Below are 23,624 nucleotides of genomic sequence, written 5' to 3'. Positions count from 1 at the left end.
GAGCTCGAACAGAGAGTTAAAAAAAATATGGGCAATTAGAACATAGATCATTTATTATTATTTTTATTAAACTTTCCTATCTGCTCGGCCTTACTGAAGTATTTTAGCTGCATTTTAGCTTCTATTTATATACTTTACAGTAGATAGTGTTTAGTAAGAGAAGAGAGATACAAGCGCTAAACCCCCACAATAACCAAACCTTAACTAAAGCAGGAAGATCAGTTTCTGCTCGAGACAGCCGTTTTCTGAACTGTAAATCTCTGGCTGGAGACGCTGTGTGTCCGGACTCAGAGGTTGATTAAGAAAAGACTCGGAGAGCTGCAGGCGCAGCTCATTGCTCTGCGCTCCCCGTGCGGAATGCGCGTGTCCTCCCTCCTTCATTACCTTCATACACTCCTCTCAAACCATATCAAACTCCTGGAATATTTCGGTGAACAGATACTGGATCTTTCTTTCCGAGATCATAGGCAGAAACAATAAACACGGTGAAAACAGGAAGGTATTCTGATCGTATAGAGAAATGCGCAAAAATACATTTCCTAAAATCCAATAAAATCTAGTTACATTCTGATGCTATTTTGATGTATCGGAATAGTTTTGGCACAGTTGTTACAGCAAAGAGACAAATAAACTTTTTTTAATTTCATTCGAGCTGTAGTTTTGAAAATGTTTTTTCAATTCTCTAAATAATACAAGCACAAACACCCGTTGTAAGCGTCTGACCATTGATATTCTTGAATTATAACACCGTACACACGCTGGCAGGCAGTTCAGCGAATATGATGCCCCTGCAGGGGCCGAATATTAGACAGACGTATACATACAGTCATCGTGTGGAGTTTATTCCTCCTCTGCCGCAGTCTTTGCCTCTTGTCACATTTGTGCTTAATTGTCGATTTTTTGTATAGAACACCGAATATCTTGAGGAAGCCTGTCAAGCGAAGACTGATGGATTATTGAGGTGCAAACACTGGTTCAAAATCAACACCCTCTGCTATTGCCGTTGTTTCATTGATAATTTCTTCAAATTCCTCATCTGACCTTCAATATCGAGGGATATTGAGCATAATACCATACAAATTGTAACTTTCTTTTGATTGCCAGTTTTATTAAAATGCCATCCCCTTTTACAGTTATTTTAGATGTTTGGCAAGGCGTAATATCCCCCCTCTCACCCTCAGCTAAAATATTTTAAAAGTACAACAACATTACATTATATTGAACAGCGTTTATGTTAACATTTATATTCAAATTAAGGTAAATATACGAAAATATTAAAATAGAACTCCGGCGATCTGTTGTTTTTGCTTGACAAGTTCTCGAACAATTTTGCATTGTTTTTTAAATTACTTTAGCTGAAGATGCAACGGGAGCATAAGTGAATTCTCCCTCACTCACTGGAACATATAATTCTATGGGTGAATACTAACTGCTTGCAAGTTGCCAATGTCGGTAATTATTGGAAATTCCCGGTAATGTTGACTCTGGTACTCAATTGTTTACTACTGCAAATATCAAAATAGTTCAGGTTTTGCGGAACAATTAAATTTTTGCGGTGATGATGTTTACTATAGGAAGAAGTGCGTCCCTGGGTGGGATCAAAAAACCCACCTGGGGATTAATAGCCGAAAACGCTAACCGATTGCACCACAGAAATGCTTACACCTTGCTTTTTTTCATTTACATACTTTTGGTGAACAAAAAAAATCGCTCGCATTTCATCTTTCGCAAGCTGTATGATTTAAAAAAAACAAGTTGTTCTGCAAAGGAAATGAATAAACGCATTAAACCAAATCAAGACCTCTTTGAGTGTCCCAAATTACATGTTCTGTAAAACAAGACAGGAAAAAAAAGGTACCGCTGGAATTCGGATCCAGGATTTCCTCTTTATGAAACAGGTCTTTTAACCAGCTTTACCACAGCACTGGCAGAATACTATTCTTATATAGGTGGGTACCCACCCTCAAACCTTTGTTCTCTCGCTATTTTACCTTTGCCTACTGCCCTGTCTCTCTCACACCTGAAGAAGGCTCCACGGGCGAAACGTTGTGTTCTCGTTCTTCTTTTTTTCAGCATGGAATAAACCTATTACCTATTCTTATACAGCCTCTTGGACACACCGCTCTGAGGGGGGTAGCTTTCGTGACGAGGTGGCCGAGTGGTTAAGGCGATGGACTGCTAATCCATTGTGCTTTGCACGCGTGGGTTCGAATCCCATCCTCGTCGGTTTGTGTTTTCGACTTCTGATCCGTTTCTAAGTCGGACTTGTTTTCTTTAGCTACTGTAGTAGAGCAGTAATATTTCTAGCGTTGGCTGAACATGGCTTACAGCAGTAGCTGACAGATATAGTCTCTTAATATTTAGGTTAAATGTATGCTTTGTACTGCTTTCACCTGATATTAATAGTAGTCCTGATGAACGATTTAGGGACATGGCGCATCTTGAAAATGTTCTTGTTAATTTCAGTTTGGAAAAGATGCACTCACCAGAAGCAGAAACTGGTCGTATCTGCAAAATGCGCAATGCAATAGCAATGTCTTGCTATGAGTCCTTACCTGTTACAGGAGGCGTTGTAGGACTTTTTTAGTTCAGAAAAAGCTATCAATTCATCTTACATTTCTACTCCATCAATATTAGCAATGCTATCTTTACTAAGCTCTAAATATAGCTCTAAATAAATGCAAATTTTAAAATACATTTTAAAATAAATGCTATTCCATATGTTGTAACTTTGTGGTATTTAGAAATTTTATCTGAGGATGCAAGGGAAAGTATTATACAACTGTGAAAGAGGCTTGTATTTTAATACAATTTTCGATCAAAAGAAAACCAAAGTCCCTATGATATTACCGTCAATATATCTTGATATCAACGTTCAGTTGAAAGATTTGAAGAAACTCTCAAACAAGCAACTGCAGTAGCAGAGAGTTTTGATTTAAACCGATGCTTGCAGATCAATACTCCATTCATCCTTGAAAGAAGCAAAGACAGGGATATTTTGAGTGTCTCCATGATCCTCTTCTCAATCCAAAAGAAAGGTTTTATATGATCCTGATCCCACTAGAAAAAGGGTCAATTTCAGCCTGCACTGATGTCCCTTCAAACGTTTTATAAGAACTCTGGACGTTTATACAGTGGAAGCCTGGTCCATTTCTTCTTCTGAACGAGACTATGGGAGTGAGTATTTTGACGTCGAACTGGGATTTAAATAGAGGAACACTACACTACATTGGGCTACACGTGTGACAAAGCGTTTGCTTTCCGACCTCTCGATAGCTCAATTGCTGGATCTTAAGACTATAGACAAAAACAGTGGGCATTTCTTATGTCCCTGGTCTGAATCCAGTTTGAAGGATGGTGTTTTCTTGTTCCTTAATCAAAAAGTGAAAATTGCGAATTTGTCTTTCACTTTGACGTTCACCCGAAACCTCAGTATATAAAGAAGTAAAGGCTCCTGTTCTGGATCCTAATCCTAATCCTCACGTCTGATTGTTTTGCTTAGACCTTTAAAATGTACACTGTGGACTGTTTGCTCTTCCTAACACAATTAAAAAGCCGCCGACAAACTTACCGATCGGGAGTTTAGTTCAGTGATAGCGCGCACTTAAGACGCTCCGTTTTCTATCGCTGGCATCTCTGTATTCTTTTTAAACGCGATATTTTTTATTCTTGAATTTCAGGGAGACTCATAAACCCTTTGTCTGTTTTAAAGATACATTATTTTAAACCAGACATAATGAAAGACGTAGTAACTAGACACACATACAAGACACATGAATAGTAGCGGCTCTGAATGTAATACAAACGCCAATGGCGCAATGGATAACGTGTCTGATTACGGATCAGAAGACTTTAGGTTTGTACTCCTTCCTGGTTCGTGAAGAAGCCTTTAAACCTCACTACTCAACACTGACATCGTAGGGTGTGCGGTCCTACACAACCTTACTATCGACTGGATGAGTCTTCTGTTCAATCTCCGATTCTTTCCGCACATTCCTGCTATTTCACCACCGTTATTGTAGGATAGCCACAGACACGAGAAGATATACTATTCCGAACAAATGTCTTAAAAAATCACGTTGAAAAAGGTGACAATACGTTTTTGTTTCTTTAACTTAACCTTACTTTTGCCTGTAAAGTTCACATTATTTTCTGTAGCCGCAAATCCCCGATATTTCTGCTGTCTCCCGAGAAACACAAGCGTGGAGTCAAATCATATTAAATGACACAACACATCTATTAATTTAACACCCAGATGTGACAGAACACATGTAAGACTTACACACAGCCTTTAATATGCTCTAGTGAATTTGCAGGTGTCCTGGGGAGGGAAGAGAACTGATATTAAGGAAATACATATTTAAAGGGGATGTAAGTCTTAAATGTGTTTTGTCACATCTGGGTGTTAACTGAATAATTTTTTAGCATTATTTATTGTGTTTTGACTCTATACTTGTGTTTCTCAGGAGACAGCAGAAATATTGATGTTTACATTTCTATTCACATTCCCGGTGATATTGACTGAGGTAATGCAGAAGCATGTTCTCTATAACAATAAACGGTGCGAGAAGACAGGAAGAAAGGAACCGCTAGGATTTGAACCCAGGATCTCCTGTTTACTAGGCAGGCGCTTTAACCAACTAAGACACGGCGCCGACAGAATCCTCCTCTTTTACTGCGACTTGGACACACCGCTCAGACACCTGCGTTCAGTAAGCGCTGAGTCGGCTGGCTGAGCACGTTGCCTCCTTTACATTCAATAGGAGCCCCGACACTAAGAGAAACGTATAGAAATGGGTTTTATCCGGCACTTTTCATGTCCAATGCGCTTGACATCTCCCACGGGCGACAAAGTTCATTTACGACACCTTTCTTTCTTTCTTCTTTCAGCAGGAGTACAATAATGGCAACAACATGTTTGGAGTTCGGCATTTCATTTAGTCTGCGGAAACATCGTATCGGAATGAACTGCCTGAGATAAAAGAGTAATTACAGCTTCAGATCGTTTTTACAGAGCATTGCGTTGTTATGCTCATGCTGACTACACGCTTTGGATATGTCATTTACTGCAAGCGTTGCTTTTCCAGGTTTTTCTGAAATTCCTCGCATTTGAGCCAGCAATAAAACATTTCATTCCCGTCGCTGAATACATCGTGGAAACGGTATTTGCAACAGAATGCTGTCACACATGAAACATTTTCGTTATTCGGTTCTGAAGTTTGAAAATGAAAATAAAACGGGGGTCACTTCATAGGCTTGAAAGAAGTCCAAGCAGCATAAAAACCCGCGAATTCTTACAAAGGCTGCACCTTTCTTCTGCTGCTTTTATAAATCAGCCTTAAACATTTGAATGCATACCTTACTGCTGCTAACCACATTCACGTGTTTACGAAGCTTTTTTCTGTCCGTTATGTTTTTGCTAAGCAGTTTCTCAGTTTTCCTCGTACTGTGATTGTCAGCGAGCACAACAAGACTGAAACAGTGTAAAGGCAGGTAAAAAAGTCAGGGTAAAACGCCTGATTGTCGGGAGTGGGATTTGAACCCGTGCCTCTATTTAGAGAGCGAAACACAAAGCTTAAAAGACACAAATCTGTAAATTTGCTGTTTTAAACCGCTCAACTATCCTGAAGAAATGGGTGCGGATTGTATCAGTCACATCCGATTTTCCGTAAATTTAGGACGATTGATACAACTGGACGAACAATTTGTGGCGTTTAGCATGACATGGAAAACGGTACCGGAGCGTTCGGGTCCGGACTACAAGACTCAGAAACAGTTTTTACCCCCGCACTATCAAACTATTAAACTCCCAGCCTCTCTCACTCTCACCTGACCTCTCACCTATGATCTGAACCTCACAGTGCCTTCTTTCTTACCAAAAACCCAAACACACATTGAAAATCTACCTCTACCTTACATGTCAAAAAGCTCACTCCCCATCATTTCTATCCCTTTATTTCATTCTTTTGATGCGTGTTTTTGCACATAACCTGTTACCTTTTTGTTGTTTGGCACACTGCCCGTTGTTGTTTTTTGCACATCGGCTGTTGTCTCTGTCTTTCTTTTGTTATACAATTGTATTGTTGTTGTGTTTTTTTCTTTGTACTACTTATGTCCGAGAGCTAGCTAAATAGCATTTCGTTATACCATATACCTGTGTATGAGTATAATGACAATAAACTTGGACTTGAACTTGAACTTGACATAGTCTTGCAGGCAGTATATTATTTTATCGTTTACTCGTTTAAAAAAACATGGTCTTCTTGTTCCTAAGTCAGATTTTTAGTGCTTTCGAACGTTACTTCCAACCTGGACTGACAGCTCACCCGATCTGTTTGTGATCAGACGATGGAGTGGGGGGCTGTACCAAGCGCACGTTCCTTCCCAATGCTGAGGCGATCATTCGGAAGATGGTTGTGAAGAGAGACAAGCTTTGTCGACTAAAAAACAAGGCAGGATATGCAAGAATACTAATCACTGGCGACAGTTATGCGCTCTTACTATTGAGTTGCGAGTTTTTTTGAAGACTTTGAATCTAAAGGAAAGTGGAGACAAATGAAACAGGCACGGGTGGGGTGAACCCACGATCTTCGGTTTACAAAACCGACGCCTTACCACTTGGCCACCGCACCTTCGGGGAAATATGGGAATAATGTTGTTCAAATTTTTTTTTTCTGAATCTGGTTTACATCGCCTGGAGGCAGCAACAACAATAAAAGGGATACTTAACAAGGAGATACGCTGTAGCAGTGCGACTCCAACAGATGCTCCTGAAGAGGCTGGAGGTTTAAGCCAGCTCCTTAGAGCACTCGGCCACGTTACTCTCAACAGCGGCTCTTCAGCTCTTGTTGTTTGACCTAGTGTTTTTATAACGCGTGGAATTGACCGCAGCTTCGTTTTCTGAGATGCTTTCTCTCACGTGGTGAAATCTCGACCTCTTTGGCATCTCTGGCTATAGTTCTTCTGTAGAGCAGGCTTTCACACCTCTGCTTTTAGTGCCCTTGAAGTCATTTTATTTTTACAGGAAGACGCATTCCCTAACGATCTCTCTTGTTTTAGAAATGCTTCATAAGGCGTGTTTGATTCAACGGACAAACAGTATACTAATTGTACAATGCAGATTTATGCAGCATTCGTACTGGATTTGAGTGGGATTCTGAAATACTTCTTGCAAAGGTATTCAGACTTTCTTGAACCTATAATAAAAAAACAGACCTGAAACTCCCTAACTTCCAATCTCTGATGTTGCTGTCCTTAAACTCGGACGTGATGTTCTGCAGACGTGTGCATAATGTCCTGTTTTCTTACAGTGTAGACATTTTGCTGTTCACGCTCCGCATTCATCTGCTTTGTGCATTGTTAGTCCGCAACTGTAACATGTAATGTCAGCCGTCCCCTGTTCTTCTCGTCCGGCTGCTCGGCTTTTGTTTGTAAAGTTTGAGCGAGCGCCCCGTTCAGTGTCACTTTGTCACTGTGGTCAGAAAGCATTCTTGATTCTGCTTGAGCTGCTTCATGAATTCTAGCGACTGTAAGAGCTCTTTCTAAAGTCAGCCCTTCCTCCTGCAGCAATTTATAGTCTCTTATGTGCACATTTTTCCACAAGTTGATATCTTAACATGTCAGTTTCCAATACTCCAAAGTCACAAGATTTAGCCAGTTCTCTTAGTGCAGTCACAAAAGCAACAACAGATTCGTCCTGAGACTAAGTTCTCTGCCTAAATTTATGCCGTTCCAAAACCACTTTTCTCCGCGGTGTAAAGTAAGCGTCTAAAGCAGCTACAGTCTGTTCATATGTACCTTTTGCTCAAGAGAGGTTGGCGAAAATCCGCTGCACGGGAGCCCCGATACAGTGCAGTAGTGTAGCCCGTCTCACGGCATCCTGAACTTCTGTAGATCCACTGGCTATTTAAAAAAATCTGTACGACTCCATCCATATCTTGTATTCCGTATACAAATACGGAGCTCCGAGGTTCAGTAGAAATGGTGGAAAAAGCTGAGCATAAGCAAAGCTTCTCGGCGCGGCTACCATATCTTCCATATCGAAAGCTAAACGAAAAGTCCGAAAATTCAGAAGTTCGTTTCTACCAGCAAGAGAACTAAAATCAGCAGTGTTCTGCTCGCTTTGAGTCCGTTAACCACTCATCTCTCGTCGCCATAAATGTTGTGTATCTTAATAAAGAGACGTTTTCATATTATTTTAACTATTTTATTAACTACACAGATCACGCCCTTACACCATATATTCCCGCCTTCTACTCTCTCGTTCTGTTGTCTCGCGATGTCTACTCACTATACTACATTTAGCATGACTTCTTGTTGCAGTTGAGCTCAAAGCTGGAGATGATCTCCATATTCTACCGCCGTAACTAGTCCGAAACGTAGTACACAGTACACACTTTTTAAGTGAACTCAGGTTGATAAAAAATTAAACCAGCGCCCTGTCACAGAAACGTACCCCAGTCTCCCGCGCAACAAGCGGGGGTACTCAGCACTATACTAAAGAGGAGCGCTTGTCTGCAGCTGAGCGTCAGCTCTGTTTACTGTCAGCAGTCATTTCCTCATTTCCAAATACTTTTTCACCTGCTTTCAGCTTTTAAAGACGGTCATAAACGCTCAAGAAGTAATGAATGTCAGTTGGAAGTCTGTTTCTGTTGTCTCAGCTCTTGATAAAGAAAAGCCGTGCGTGGGAGACTCCCTCTCTGAAGAAGTTTGCCGTCACCCTGCGAGGGAGAAGAGCCATCAATCACCGAGGCAACTACTGAGACAGTTAACATTAAACACGTGAAATGCGAGATGTTGTGATTTTTTTCCCGCTTAAGGCTTCTATCGTTTCTACTCTAACGAGAAAGACCTCTTTATTAGAAGTGAGATTTTAACAAACGTCTCCAGGGTTAACTGCGACCTGAACGCAACGCCTTAGACCACCAGCCATCTGGCCTGTGGTACTTAGAGCAGTGCTCAATAAAAATGATCAAAAACCGAAAGCGCTTCTTATGCGGATCAGTATATTCCGATACCACTGGTTCTGCAGAAGAAATAAGAAAAGCCGAACTCAAAGCACTGTGTTGCCATTACGGGTACTCTGTCTGCAGCTGCTTTAAGATCTACTCACACCGTGTTGCCATTAAGGCTACCTAGTTAAAAAAAAAAAACTTATCGTCATCTTTTTGAACGTGATTATTAGACACCCGTTAAATCTCAACCGAGGTTTCTTGAGAGATCGTTCAGCGAGCGAGTATTAAAAAACTACGTCGCTTCCAACCTCTGCTCTCACTGTAAACTCAGACGTGATGTTCTGCAGATGTACAGTGTGCCTTTCCTCTTGTCGTATTCAAGAGTACTCACTGTGTGAGCTCCTCACTGCGTGTTCTGTACTCTACTGTGATTTAATTTAGATGATTACGTGGAGTAGAGTGACAAGATCTACTTGAACATTTTCGGTTTGTGAAATGAAACACTAAATACACTACTGTAAATACAAGTAATGGACATTTAAAATAACCACAGTACACCTAGAAGAGTGAAAGATAAAAGACTATTTAGAATGACATTCACAGACTTAAGAACAGCACAACCGCCCGTACAGGGACTTGAACCCTGGGCCCTCAGATTAAAAGACTGATGCTCCACCGACTGAGCTATCTGGGCTCTGAACGAAAGTCAACACTGTCGGGATCCTCGCACGTGTCTCTTGTTCCGAAGAGTAGTCATACTTTACCTGTCTGGAATGACCACTGACAGACTTTATCATGAAGCGACGGCACCACTCCCAGTAGAATGAGTGAGAAATACAGCATGACATGGGTAGTAAAGGGGCTCCCACAATCCATCTTTCCTCACATTACTGATTTTTTTCAATAGCATTTGGACCTTTTTTCACATTCAGATTTTTTTCACATTTAATAAAATCTTTTAATCAACAACATTGAAAAGAAAACAAATGGAACATTTTTTGGAACAATAATTAAAACAATCTTTCAATGCCTTGGTTGTATACGTGTGCACACCCTTTATAAAGGGAGTTGCAACAGTGCTGAAATTTAAAGAGCATTTCTGTAGAGAAAACAGCCTTGATGTTAAGCTTAGGGAGCCTGTCATTTAGAAATTCTATTTCTTAACACCCTGCACAGCCTCCCGACAGACTAACGAATATTTTTGGGAGAAATTGGCTCACACACCGGAAGACACTAACGTTTATTTACGTTAGAGTATGTGAATAACAGTTTAACCAAAAAAGTCTGTAATTGTGATTTTGTTAAAATTCAATAAATCGTCTATCATCAGTAAGTAATTATTAAGAAATTGTTTTATTTCATAAACTATAAGACAAATTAGAGAGTTTATAGGTCATAAACGTCGCTTATGTTCTTTTAACTCTAGCGTTCAGGATCCAAACCCAGGTGCGGACGGTTGTGTTTATTGAATCTCTTGTAATCATCAAAAGTCGATGTGTAGTCCTTCAGTACTTTCTCGAGTTGTGCCATGGATATTTTATACGATCAATACTTGTCATGCTCTTTTGCATTTTCATTAACAAACGGAGTTCAAAGTTCAAAGTGTGTTTATGGCTGTGCTTCACATCTACACGAGAGCACTCGTAACAGTACAGGACACGCAGTGAGGAGTTCGTGAAGCTTTCAGTTTAGTGCGGAGTTCAGAAGGAGGATTCGCTCGCTGAATCCTAGAGGTGTTTTCTGCAACAGCCACGGCAAGTGTGAAGTAATCTCTGGATTTCCTGAATTTGAACTAAATGATTAGTTCAAATAATTTAGGATTTAACAGAACTAAATGAGGTACATTTAAAACAGCAGCGCAATTCTGCAGCACGTCGAGTGTGCCTGCATTTAGTTGTGTAAACCTGGCTCTCTCTGAACACAAGCAAAGAGTTCTCACTCAACAGAAGATTGCGATGTGAGTACTGTAATATAAAGCACCTGGAGATGCCAGGGATTGAACCAGGGACCTCATACATGCGAAGCATGCGCTCTACCACTGAGCTACATCCCCGATGAAAAACGCAAGGGAACAGACTTGTCCAGATGCTCACTGATCACAATCCACCACTCACGAAGAATGCCTGCAGTTTCCCACTTTCGCGTTTCCTCTACTACAGAGTAAATGCATGGGAATGAAGAAATAAGAAAGGAAAAATAATCGCATTGAAGCTTCAAGAGACTGGGCACAAATTAATCTATGATTTTTGTATCCAGTCACACGTGCGACGGTGGTTAATTCCCAGACGGGGGAGTGCTTTTTTCTACCTCATTACTCGACTGTCTTTCAATTCTGTTTTATTTGAAAGCTTTTTGCATCTTTTAAGTGCTCTTGATTAAACTATGCATAGAAAAACAGCACTACTGATTATTTTCATGGACCGATGCACACTTGTTCTGTACAACTCGAGTGATAAAGCCCTGTCTGCAAATATTGTAGAAGAAAATAAAAGGGTGAAACAACGCCCCAACCACAGGAATGGTAACAGGAAGGATCGTGTTCTTATTTGATAAGTCCTTTTGAGATGTCTTGTCAATGCACACAGGCGTTAGAGCTGAATAATTTACTTTTAGTGGTGTTTTTAAACAAAGATGGAACATGTTATTTCTATACCAGGAAGAAAGGAGCAGACTTTAACTTTAAGAGGCAAAAACGACACCTTATCAAAGCTAATATTAATTAAAATGACATCACAACAAAAGAGTGGAGCCTTGAGTGAATAAAATTAGATTTCATTGGACGTCTGTGTCTCCATAACTTTATAGGTGAGAGAGAGGATTGTGATAATTTGCAGGTGCTTCTCGGAACTGCGTTGGTGGTACAGGCGCCTTCCAAATAATTGAGTCGGGTTTGAATCCCAGCCTGTACAAACCCAAATCTTTTCAAGATAATTTGTGGTCCGCTAACACATCTTTTGAAACACTACAACAGGTAACACCCCGTGTGAAACATCATGAACATCTGATAAAGCCTGAGTTTTACATACTCTAACGTAAATAAACGTTAGTGTCTTCCGGTGTGTGAGCCAATTTCTCCAAAAAAATATTTGTTAGTCTGCCGGGAGGCTGTGCAAGGTGTTAAGAAATAGAATTTCTAAAAGACAGGCTCCCTAAGCTTAACATCGAGGCAGAAAAAATGCTGTTTTCTCTACAGAAATGCTCTTTACATTTCAGCACTGTTGCAACTCCCTTTATAAAGCGTGTGCACACATATACAACCAAGGCATTGAAAGTTTTTTTTTAATTATTGTTCCAAAAAATGTTCCATTTGTTTTCTTTTTAATGTTGTTGATTAAAAGATTTTGTTAAATGTGAAAAAAATCTGAATGTGAAAAAAGGTCAAAATGCTATTGAAAAAAATCAGTAATGTGAGGAAAGATGGATTGTGGGAGCCCCTTAACTACCCATGTCGTGCTGTATTTCTCACTCATTCTACTGGGAGTGGTGCCGTCGCTTCTGGATAAAGTCTGTCAGTGGTCATTCCAGACGGGTCAGGTATGACTGCTCTTCGGCACAAGAGACACGTGACTTGCGAGGATCCCGACAGTGTTGGCTTTCTTGCAGAGCCCGGATAGCTCAGTCGGTAGAGCATCAGACTTTTAATCTGAGGGCCCAGGGTTCAAGTCCCTGTTCGGGCGGCTGTGCCGTTTTTAATTCTATTGTGAATGTCATTCTAAATAGTCTTTTATCTTTCACTCTTCTAGCTTTACTGTGGTTATTTTAAATGTCCATTACTCGTCATTACAGTAGTGTATTTAGTGTTTCATTTCACAAACCGAAAATGTTCAAGTAGATCTTGTCACTCTACTCCACGTAATCATCTAAATTAAATCACAGTAGAGTACAGAACACGCAGTGAGGAGCTCACACAGTGAGTACTCTTGAATACGACAAGAGGAAAGGCACACTGTACATCTGCAGAACATCACGTCCGAGTTTACAGTGACAGCAGAGGTTGGAAGCGACGTAGTTTTTTATTACTCGCTCGCTGAACGATCTCTCAAGAAACCTCGGTGGAGATTTAACGGGTGTCCAATAATCACGTTCAAAAAGGTGACGATAAGTTTTTTTTTAACTAGGTAGCCTTAATGGCAACACGGTGTGAGTAGATCTTAAAACAGCTGCAGACAGAGTACCCGTAATGGCAACACAGTGCTTTGAGTTCGGCTTTTCTTATTTCTTCGGTAGAACCAGTGGTATCGGAATATACTGATCCGGATAAGAAGCGCTTTCGGTTTCTGATCATTTTTATTGAGCGCTGCTCTAAATACCACAGGCAAGATGGCTGGTGGTCTTAGGCGTTGCGTTCAGGTCGCAGTTAACCCTGGAGACGTTTGTTAAAATCTCACTTCTAATAAAGAGGTCTTTCTCGTTAGAGTAGAAACGATAGAAGCCTTAAGCGGGAAAAAAATCACAACATCTCGCATTTCACGTGTTTAATGTTAACTGTCTCAGTGGTTGCCTCGGTGATTGATGGCTCTTCTCCCTCGCAGGGTGATGGCACACTTCTTCAGAGAGGGAGTCTCCCACGCACGGCTTTTCTTTATCAAGAGCTGAGACAACAGAAACAGACTTCCAACTGACATGAATTACTTTTTGAGCGTTTATGACCGTCTTTAAAAGCTGAGGGCAGGTGAAAAAGTCTTTGGAAATGAGGAAATGACTGCTGACAGTAAACAGAGCTGACGCTCAGCTGCAGACAAGCGCTCCTCTTTAGTATAGTGCTGAGTACTCTCGCTTGTTGCGCGGGAGACCGGGGTACGTTTCTGTGACAGATCGCTTGTTTAATTTTTTAACAACCTGAGTTCACTTAAAAAGTGTGTACTGTGTCCTACGTTTCGGACTAGTTACTGCGGTAGAATATGGAGATCATCTCCAGCTTCGAGCTCAACTGCAACAAGAAGTCCTGCTAAATGTAGTATAGTGAGTAGACATCGCGAGACAACAGAACGAGAGTAGAAGGCAGGTATATATGGTGTAAGGGTGTGATCTGTGTAGTTAATATAATAGTTAAAATAATATAAAAACGTCTCTTTATTAAGATACACAACATTTATGGCGAAGAGAGATGAGTGCTTGACGGATTCAAAGCTAGTAGAACACTGCAGATTTTAGTTCTCTTGCTGGTAGAAACGAACTTTTGAATTTTCGGACTTTTCGTTTAGCTTGCGCCATGGAAGATATTGTAACGATGGCTGGGTTGTGATGAAAGGATCCAATGCAGATGCAGGATTCCTGGGGCGGTGAGTAGGCGGACAGAGCTATCCAGGAGCTGGGTCGTAATCCGGAGGCGAAAGGTAGGTCAAGATCAGTAAACAGCACTGGTGGCGAACAATCCAAAACGAGAGACAGATACGTGGTCGGGACAAGAGCAACAGGGTCGATACCAAAAATAATCACAGGTAGTAAACAATCCACGGGGCAAGGCAAGAAACGTAGTCCGAAGGCAAAACGATGAGGTCAGAAAATCCAGAAGGCAAAGTGCAAGAAACGCTAGGTAGAGCCACAAATAGGGAACTCAATACCGAGCATTGATATGCGAGTAAGAGCGGCTTAAATAATGCAGCCTGCCGCACGGTAAGACGTCTGAAGAGAATTAACACGTGCGGCGGCGTTTGTAATTATCCCCCACCTGCTGGGACTGATTAGACCTCTTCGGAGCTGGTCTGGGCTGGTTAGTGGTTGTTACAGATATGGCAGCCGTGCCGAGAAGCTTTGCTTATGCCCAGCTTTTTCCACCGCTTCTACTGAACCTCGGAGCACCGGATTTGTATACGGAATACAAGATATGGATGGAGCCGTACAGTTTTTTTTTTAAAATAGCCAGTGGATCTACAGAAGCTGAGGATGCCGTGAGACATGCTACATTACTGCACTGTATCGGGGCTCCCGTGCAGCGGATTTTCGCCAACCTCCCTGGAGAAAAAGGTACATATGAACAGACTGTAGCTGCCTTAGACGCTTACACCGCGGAGAAATGTGGTTTTGGAACGGCATAAATTTAGGCAGAGAAGTCTCAGGACGAATCTGTTGATACTTTTGTGACTGCACTAAGAGGACTGGCTAAATCGTGTGACTTTGGAGTATTGGAAACTGACATGTTAAGATATCAACTTGTGGAAAAATGTGCACATAAGAGACTATAAATTGCTGCAGGAGGAAGGGCTGACTTTAGAAAGAGCTCTTACAGTCGCTAGAATTCATGAAGCAGCTCAAGCAGAATCAAGAATGCTTTCTGACCACGGTGACAAAGTGACACTGAACGGGGCGCTCGCTCAAACTTTACAAACAAAAGCCGAGCAGCAGGACGCAGTCATGCAAGAGATATAGAAGAACAGGGGACGGCTGACATTACATGTTACAGGTGCGGACTAACAATGCACAAAGCAGATGAATGCGGAGCGTGAACACCAAGATGTCTACACTGCAAGAAAACAGGACATTATGCACACGTCTGCAGAACATCACGTCCGAGTTTAAGGACAGCAACATCAGAGATTGGAAGCTAGGGTGTTTCAGGTCTGTGTTTTTATTATAGGTTCAAGAAAGTCTGAATACCTTTGCAAGAAGTATTTCAGAATCCCACTCAAATCCAGTACGAATGCCGCATAAATCTGCATTGTCCAATTAGTATACTGTTTGTCCTGAATCAAACACGCCTTATGAAGCATTTCTAAAACAGGAGAGCTCGTTAGGGAATGCGTCTTCCTGTAAAAATAAAATGACTTCAAGGGCACTATAAGCAGAGGTGTGAAAGCCTGCTCTACAGAAGCACTATAGCCAGAGATGCCAAAGAGGTCGAGATTTCACCACGAGAGAGAAAGCATCTCAGAAAACGAAGTTGTGGTCGTTTCCACGCGTTATAAAACCACTAGGTCAAACAACAAGAGCTGAAGTGCCGCTGTTGAGAGTAACGCGGCCGAGGGCTCTAAGGAGCTGGCTTAAACCTCCAGTCTCTTCAAGAGCATCTGTTGGAGTCGCACTGCTACAGCGTATCTCCTTGTTAAGTATCCCTTTTTTTGTTGTTGCTGCCTCTAGGCGGTGTAAACCAGATTCAGAAAAAAATAATTTGAACAACGTTATTCCCATGTTTACTTTATGGCGCAGTGGCCAAGTTGCTGTTTCATTTGTCTCCGCTTTCCTTTAGTTTCAAAGTCTTCAAAAAACTCGCAATGTAAGAGTCTCAATAGTAAGAGAACATAACTGTCGCCAGTAATTAGTATTCTTGCATATCCTGCCTTGTTTTTTAGTCGACAAAGCTTGTCTCTCTTCACACCCATCTTCCGAATGATCGCCTCAGCATTGGGAAGGAACGTGCGCTTGGTACAGCCCCCCCACTCCATTGTCTGATCACAAACAGATCTGGTGAGCTGTCAGTCCAGGTTGGAAGTAACTAAAGCACTAAGAATCTGACTTAGGAACGAGAAGACCGTGTTTTTTTAAACAAGTAAATAAAATAATATAAAATAATATACTGCCTGCAAGACTAAGTCAAGTTCAAGTTCAAGTTTATTGTCATTATACTCATACGCAGGTATATGGTATAACGAAATGCTATTTAGCTAGCTCTCGGACATAAGTAGTACAAAGAAAAAAACACAACAACAATACAATTGTATAACAAAAGAAAGGCAGAGAGAACAGCTGATGTGCAAAAAACAACAACAGGCAGTGTGCAAAACAACAAAAAGGTAACAGGTTATGTGCAAAAACATGCATCAAAAGAATGAAATAAAGGGATAGAAATGATGGGGAGTGAGCTTTTGACATGTATGGGAGAGGTAGATTTTCAATGTGTGTTTGGGTTTTTGGTAAGAAAGAAGGCACTGTGAGGTTCAGATCATAGCTGAGAGGTGAGGAGAGAGTGAGAGAGGCTGGGAGTTTAATAGTTTGATAGTGCGGGGATAAAAACTGTTTCTGAGTCTTGTAGTCCGGACCCGAATGCTCCGGTACCGTTTTCCATGTCATGCTAAACGCCACAAATTGTGTTAGTCCAGTCGTATCTATCGTCCTAAAGTTACGAAAAATCGGATGCGACTGGTGCAATCAGTACCCATTTTTTCAGGATAGTCGAGCGGTTTAAAACAGCAAATTCACAGCTTCGTGTCTTTTAAGCTTTGTGTTCACTCTCCAAATAGAGGCACGGGTTCAAATCCCACTCCCGACAGTCAGGCGTTTTACCCTGTCTTTTTTACCTGCCTTTACACTGTTTCAGTCTTGTTGTCTTGTTGTGCTCACTGACAATCACAGTACGAGGGAAACGGAGAAACTGCTTAGCAAAAACATAACAGACAGAAAAAAGCTTTGTAAACACGTGAATGTGATTAGCAGCAGTAAGGTATGCATTCAAATGTTTAAGGCTTATTTATAACAGCAGCAGAAGAAAGGTGCAGCACAATGCAATTTGTGAGAATTCGCGGGTTTTTATGCTGCTTGGACTTCTTTCAAGCCTATGAAGTGACCCCCGTTTTATTTTCATTTTCAAACTTCAGAACCGAATAACAGAGGTTTCATGTGTGACAGCATTCCGTTGCAAATACCGTTTCCACGATGTATTCAGCGACGGGAATGAAATATTTTAGTGCTGGCTCAAATGCGAGGAATTTCAGAAAAACCTGGAAAAGCAACGCTTGCAGTAAATGACAAATCTAAAGCGTGTAGTCAGCATGAACAGAACAACGCAATGCTCTGTAAAAACGATCTGAAGCCGCAATTACTCTTTTATCTCGGGCAGTTCATTCCGATACGATGTTTCCGCAGAATAAATTAAATGCCGAACTTGCCAAGCAAGTTTAATACTTGCTTGTGAGCCCTAGATAAATTGGCTGCTGCAATTTCAGCAAGCGGAGTTCTGCTCAGCTGCCTGTAGTACACATTGCTGATTCCTTTTGTGAGGGCACGGGCAATCTTTCAACGATAAGGCTGACGTGCCTGTCGAAATTGTGTTTCCCTTTCACTGTGTTGTATTTGCCCTACTCGTACATCAGTTGTGATGTCATCATTGCCCATTGGTTTGTCTTGTTGTCATTGTGTATTTTACATTACAGGAACTGAAAGTACTGAACTGAAGGTACTGAAGGTAGGAACTGAAAGTACAGACTGCTTTAATTATAAGAAAGTTTTTTTTCTGCTGCTCTCTTTCCTGATGTATTGGTATTTGAAGGCTATTGGGCAGCAAGGATTTATCTTCCTGAACTCTCTATATAAGATATGGGTCCATGATCATCTTAGTTTAGATGTACCTTTTAAAGGTGGTATTATTCTCCATTGTTCAGCCTTCAGACATACTTGGAAAGTTTTAGGCACAGACATAATCTTTCTTAATCCCCTTTTATCCTGAGGTGATGTCCCAGGTAAGCTTTCCCCCTGGGAATATTCACTGTGCTCTTCAGGCTTTTTTTCTGATTCTACACAGATTTTTTCTCCCTCTAACATGTCACCACTGTCTGTGCTGCCATGTGCAGCCCATGCATCTTCTGTATCTCCTGATGAACTTCTGAGCTCTGTGTTGCCTTCCAAACTATGTCTCTCACTTTGACTTGAAATATGGACTATAGATTGTATACTGTCATCTGGTTTTGAATCCTTACCAATACTCACCTCCTTCTGCGCCCTAAGCACTTGGATTCTTACTTTTTTTCTATCTTCATGCCAAATCACTGATAACCATTTCCTGTTGCTGGAGCAATCCTCTCCAAGGACTCTGTTTGACAGTGTTGACCACATATTGTCATGCCACCTAATTTTTTTTTCTAGCTTAAAAAACTTCAGAAATTCTTTGATCTCATTCCCTACTCCACCAGCCACAGGTCTGGCATCCTACTCCTCTGTCCTCCTTTAACATGTGGCATTGCCAAAAATCTGAAAAATAGGGAACACATCTGAATGAAGTGGAAACATAATTGAAATTCAACTCCCAATGGATGTTAATAGTGTAGGAGTGCAACAGATGTACAAATCCATTCAATGTTTTTATTTCTGTGTTTAATTTTTGAGGGACCCTATATTTTGATATAGCATCAATCACAAAACAGCATTCTGTCAATGTCAAGACCACCAGCCAACTGGTGGAGATCAACATGTGTTAATCCACCAGCACATGCTCTACTGTGCGGCAAGCAGCACTGTTTTAACCATTCAAACCCGCTTCCCGCTACTCGGTATTGAGTCTTCTCTTTGAGAGCTCTACCTCGCGTTTACTCTGAATCTCGCTTACTGGTTATGGACTCTCTTTTGCCTCTCAACCTTGGACCTCGCCTGACGTTCTGGATTGTTCGCCTGTCTCAATAACTACTTACATCAGCACAGGATCTGCATACCTTTTCACTGAGGATTTCTGACAGTCACAGCCACATAAAAAACTAGAAAAGAAGTATGTGTTTCTTAAAAAAAAATACCCCCCAAATTGTTTTTGTTTTTTTTAAAGTCAACATATCTGGGTTGTGTTTGCAAGATTTTTAAAAATTGCAAAGTTTGTGTGGGTATGATTGTAAAAAATCAAATCATAACTGAAGAAAGCTCCATGGTCAAAACATTGTGTTTTCTTCTTCTCTTTTCAGCATGGAATAAACCTATTACTTGTTCCTTGGAGATTACCATGTGCCAATAAGATATGATCACTGTATTGACCATATACAATTTCTTGCATTAGGAATTCCTATTTTGCATACCCCAGCTTGCTCTCCTTGAGACACACATACAGGGAGAGAAGCTGGGGGTCAGAGCACAGGGTCAGCCATTTATACGGCACCCCTGGAGCAGTTGGGGTTAAGGGCCTTGTTCAGGAGCCCAATGGAGTAGGTGTCAGCCCTGTCCCGTCCCTAGTTTCCGGTCTGCTGTCCTTCCGGTCTTTCTCTTTCCCTTGGGCTATATATTTCCGGGTCTTGCACTCTGTCCTCACTCAGCATTGATGTTCGGATGTCCTGAGACCCGCCTAGCACCAGGGCGCCCCACGTCCGCTCCCTGAGGGCATAGGTTTCTATACGGCATTCCTGAACTCTTTGCACTAATGAGCCCGGGCCTTTTTCCCGTCTTGCCACTACGCTTATGGGTCTTTTTCCGCTCTCCTGCTCCCCACGGTGAGTCCCTTTGGACGTCCGTGACAGTAGGATTCCTCTGCCGACTGTGGGATGTAAACCAGCAACCTTCCAGCCACAGGTGCAGATCCTTAGCCACAGAGCCACCGCTCTGCCAAATGTGCCAATTCTTTAAAGGAAGTCCAAAAAAATGCGAATTTATTTTTAAAAATAGTTGCTGTAAATAACATCAGTGGCTATTGAAGAGTACATACAAGCACAGAGACAAGTTAATAAACTTGGAATGACTACTTACAGCTCTGGAAAGTCCGAAGATATTGTTTCCGGTTGTTTAGGAACAAGTAATAGGTTTATTCCATGCTGAAAAAAAAAGAAGAGAGAAAACAATGTTTCAGCTGTGGAGCCTTCTTCAGGTGTGAGAGAGAGAAGGCAGTAGGCAAAGGTAATGTAGTGGGAGAACAAAGGCTGGGAGGGAGGAGGAGTGAGAGATGGGAGCAGGGGACAGAAAGAGAGGGCAATCAAGAGGTGTGAAGTCAGAATAGGTGTTGAGAGGTGTGAAATACAACTTCCAATGAATGGAGAAAATTTAGTAGAATAGTAGTCTGTTGTTTAGAGATGGGGGAAGGTGTGATCCTAGCTGCAGGATAAGTTTGGTTTCGGTAGTCTTTCTAATGTATGAATTCAGAAAACCATCTTTGAGAACACAGACGGAGAGATTAGAGTGGTCATGGCCATCAGAGGTGAAATGAGAAACAATGGTTTTTGGAGAGATCTTCAATCTTCACAGCCCTGACATGTTCTCTGAAGCGGTCTCCAAGTCTCCTTCCTGTTTCTCCAATATAGAGAGAAACTGGGCATTTACTGCAAGAGATACAGTAAATAAGGTTGCTGGAGGTACAAGATGCCATCTGGGTGATCCAGAATTGTCCTGAGGGGCCTTGAATGAGTGTGGTGTTGGATGTGTACTTGCAGGCGATACAGCGAGCTCTGTTGCAGGGGAAAGTACCTGGTGTGGATGGTTGCTGAGAGCGGTCAAGGGAGCTGTGAACACGAAGGTTGCGCAGATTAGGTGATTGGCGATATGAGATGATGGGGCGGTCAGAAAAGAGGGCCCCAATGGAGGAATCATCCTGTCGGATGGAAAAGTTGTCGTTAACAGTCCTGGGGATAGGAAGTGTGTTAGGGAAGCACCAAAGGAATGCGGTTGTTATGGTGGGAGTTCCTGATTGGGTTGATGGTCCGAGGGGTGTTTTTGGCTCGGGCAAAGGCCCTGTCAATAACACTGCTGGGGTATCCTCTGTTGATGAAAAAGGAGTAGATTTTGAGGGTTTGATTCTGGAAGTCGATGTCGTCGCTGCATATTTGTTGTAGCCGAAGGAACTGTGAAAAAGGGAGAGCATTTTTAGTATGTTTGGGGTGAAAACAAGAGATAGCTGTGTGAATCCGTGGGTTTGTAATAAACAGAAGTGGAGAGTCTGGGGTAGTTGATGGAGAAGTTGATGTCCAGAAACGGAAGAGTAGTGGAAGATATGTTAACCATATATTTGAGGGACAGGTGGAAGTTGGTGAAATGGTGCAGGAAGCACTTAAGCTGATCGTTGGAGCATGTGGTGGCACTGACGCAGTCATCAATATATCGCTTGTAGAGGTCAGGGACATAGCCAGTGTAGGAAGCGAAGAAGCGTTCTTCTACCCAGCCAACAAAGATATTGGCATAGCTGGGTCCCATTCTGGTGCCCATGGCAACTCCACTCACCTGTTGGTAAAAAAGATTATTGAAGGAGAATGCGTTCAGTCTGAGAACCAGTGTTTTTGGTTGTTGTCCTTTAATTGATCTGGCACCAAAACATTAATCCTAAACAGTCAAACAAGTCCATGTGATGAAAACCCTTATGCTCTTTAATGTTTTTTTACGCACTAATTTCCCCCCCTCCCACTCATCAGCTTTTGGATGAGAGATTCTGACCACTGTATAAGATCAGAAGCAGTAGAAAAACGGGCTGCTTTTCTGCTTATTTAACACACTCCTAATGCAAACAACACATTACGAGTACAACAGAAAGGTTGCACCAAATGGGATCAAGCAATTTAAAACATGTTCAGGGTACAGGAAAGTTGTTATAGAGATGAATGGTATTCGTGAAACAAATAATGTTGCAAAAAACTTTGCCAAAACTCACAACCCATTTAACATTCATCAGACAGGTTGAATCAGTTGGACATCTCTTAGGTTCAAAATGCACTCAACGGCTGTATAATGCAAGCTCAAGAGTCAAAAGAACAGTAGTGAACTACAGTTCTTACAATAATAAACAGCCATTTGATCTTGTGAATGATCTATCATACACCCTTGAAATGTTACAGATTTGGAAGTTTGCACAGCTTGTAGTCTTTCTAACTCCATGAGACACACAGACAGGGAGAGAAGCTGGGGGTCAGAGCGCAGAGTCAGCCACTGTGCTCTTGTGCCAAACAGGTCATACAAAGACCGCCATTCCTTATATCTTTCCCTGAACCTGTGCGTCACTTCCTCACCTTCCAGAAGCAAAATATCGAGCTTCCACACACCCTTCCCCACAGTAACAGCTGTTGGAATAAAAATTGTACATGACAGCAGACAATGGTCAGAGAAAAAAAAACAGGGGTTAGGCCTGCGGTCGTGCAAGTAAAATCACGTATCAAAACAAAATGCGTGAGGCTTGGGTCCCATTAGACTAGTGCCATGTGAAATCTGCCCTCCCCTGACTATGAAGTTTGAAGCCATCTTTCAGTTTAAAATCTTAACATAATGTTTGCAATAATATTGATGATTTATCAAATTAGACCCGTCTCTCGCCCCTCATTCTGCCTTCTCTTTCTAAAAGAGAATTAAAATCCCATCCCAATCAATATACTCAGTTCCTGAATTAGGACATATCTGTCATGTGAGCAACTCAGACAATATATATTTAAGAGTTTAAATTAGACATTCATGAAACCCAGATACACCACCAGTGCTCTCCCTGGTTTCACTACAAGGTGCTGACGTACCTCTACCATCTTATTTTAAATTAGAACAGCTATACCGTCAGATTTATTTTCTTTGGACCCACTCCAGATTGATGGGCCCAATGTCCACAGTTCATCCATATCCTTATAGCAGTTTTTAAAGGGTAACCCACACTCCTGTAACAACACAATATCAGCATTTACCTTCCTCACAAATGATAGTATATTCCTTGCCCTTAACTTGGAGCGAATGCTTCTCACATTTATTGACACAATATTAAGAGCCATACTTAAAGTAGGACCAGGGGAGACTAAAAGCTCTGGCTACAATCATTCAGTAGGTGACACCTACCCAACAGGCCTCCCCCCCCTTTGCTTTAATTGTCTCCTCCTCCACCACCCTCACAATCCATAGGATATTTCACCACCTGCCCTCCTTGAGTCTCTGGTTCTAAAGCTTGGTCAGTAAGATCACATATATTGGAGACATCTAAACCCATGGGAGAACCTACCTGAGGACTCGGAAAATGATCTTCCCTCACTCTTCTGCTCAGAGTTAAATCATTTTCTAAATCTAATGTCTCTTTTAGACTGCACCCTCTGTTCT

General features: G+C 41.6%; 4 non-coding genes across 4 annotated transcripts; 2 read left to right on the top strand and 2 right to left on the bottom strand.

The window, feature by feature from the left end:
* The first annotated feature begins 2,144 nt into the window (after positions 1-2,144).
* On the top strand, positions 2,145-2,226 carry trnas-gcu (transfer RNA serine (anticodon GCU)). The gene has a single exon. It is a non-coding gene; the product is annotated as a tRNA-Ser (tRNA).
* Positions 2,227-9,575: 7,349 nt separating this feature from the next.
* Positions 9,576-9,648, bottom strand: trnak-uuu (transfer RNA lysine (anticodon UUU)). Its single transcript has one exon. It is a non-coding gene; the product is annotated as a tRNA-Lys (tRNA).
* Positions 9,649-10,935: 1,287 nt separating this feature from the next.
* On the bottom strand, positions 10,936-11,007 carry trnaa-cgc (transfer RNA alanine (anticodon CGC)). The gene has a single exon. It is a non-coding gene; the product is annotated as a tRNA-Ala (tRNA).
* Positions 11,008-12,558: 1,551 nt separating this feature from the next.
* Positions 12,559-12,631, top strand: trnak-uuu (transfer RNA lysine (anticodon UUU)). The gene has a single exon. It is a non-coding gene; the product is annotated as a tRNA-Lys (tRNA).
* Positions 12,632-23,624: the final 10,993 nt, after the last annotated feature.

Source organism: Lepisosteus oculatus, chromosome 14, assembly GCF_040954835.1.
Source record: "Lepisosteus oculatus isolate fLepOcu1 chromosome 14, fLepOcu1.hap2, whole genome shotgun sequence".
NCBI classification, from domain to species: Eukaryota; Metazoa; Chordata; class Actinopteri; order Semionotiformes; family Lepisosteidae; genus Lepisosteus; species Lepisosteus oculatus.
The sequence above is the reverse complement of the archived record's forward strand: the minus strand, read 5'-3'. Positions and strand labels throughout refer to the sequence as shown.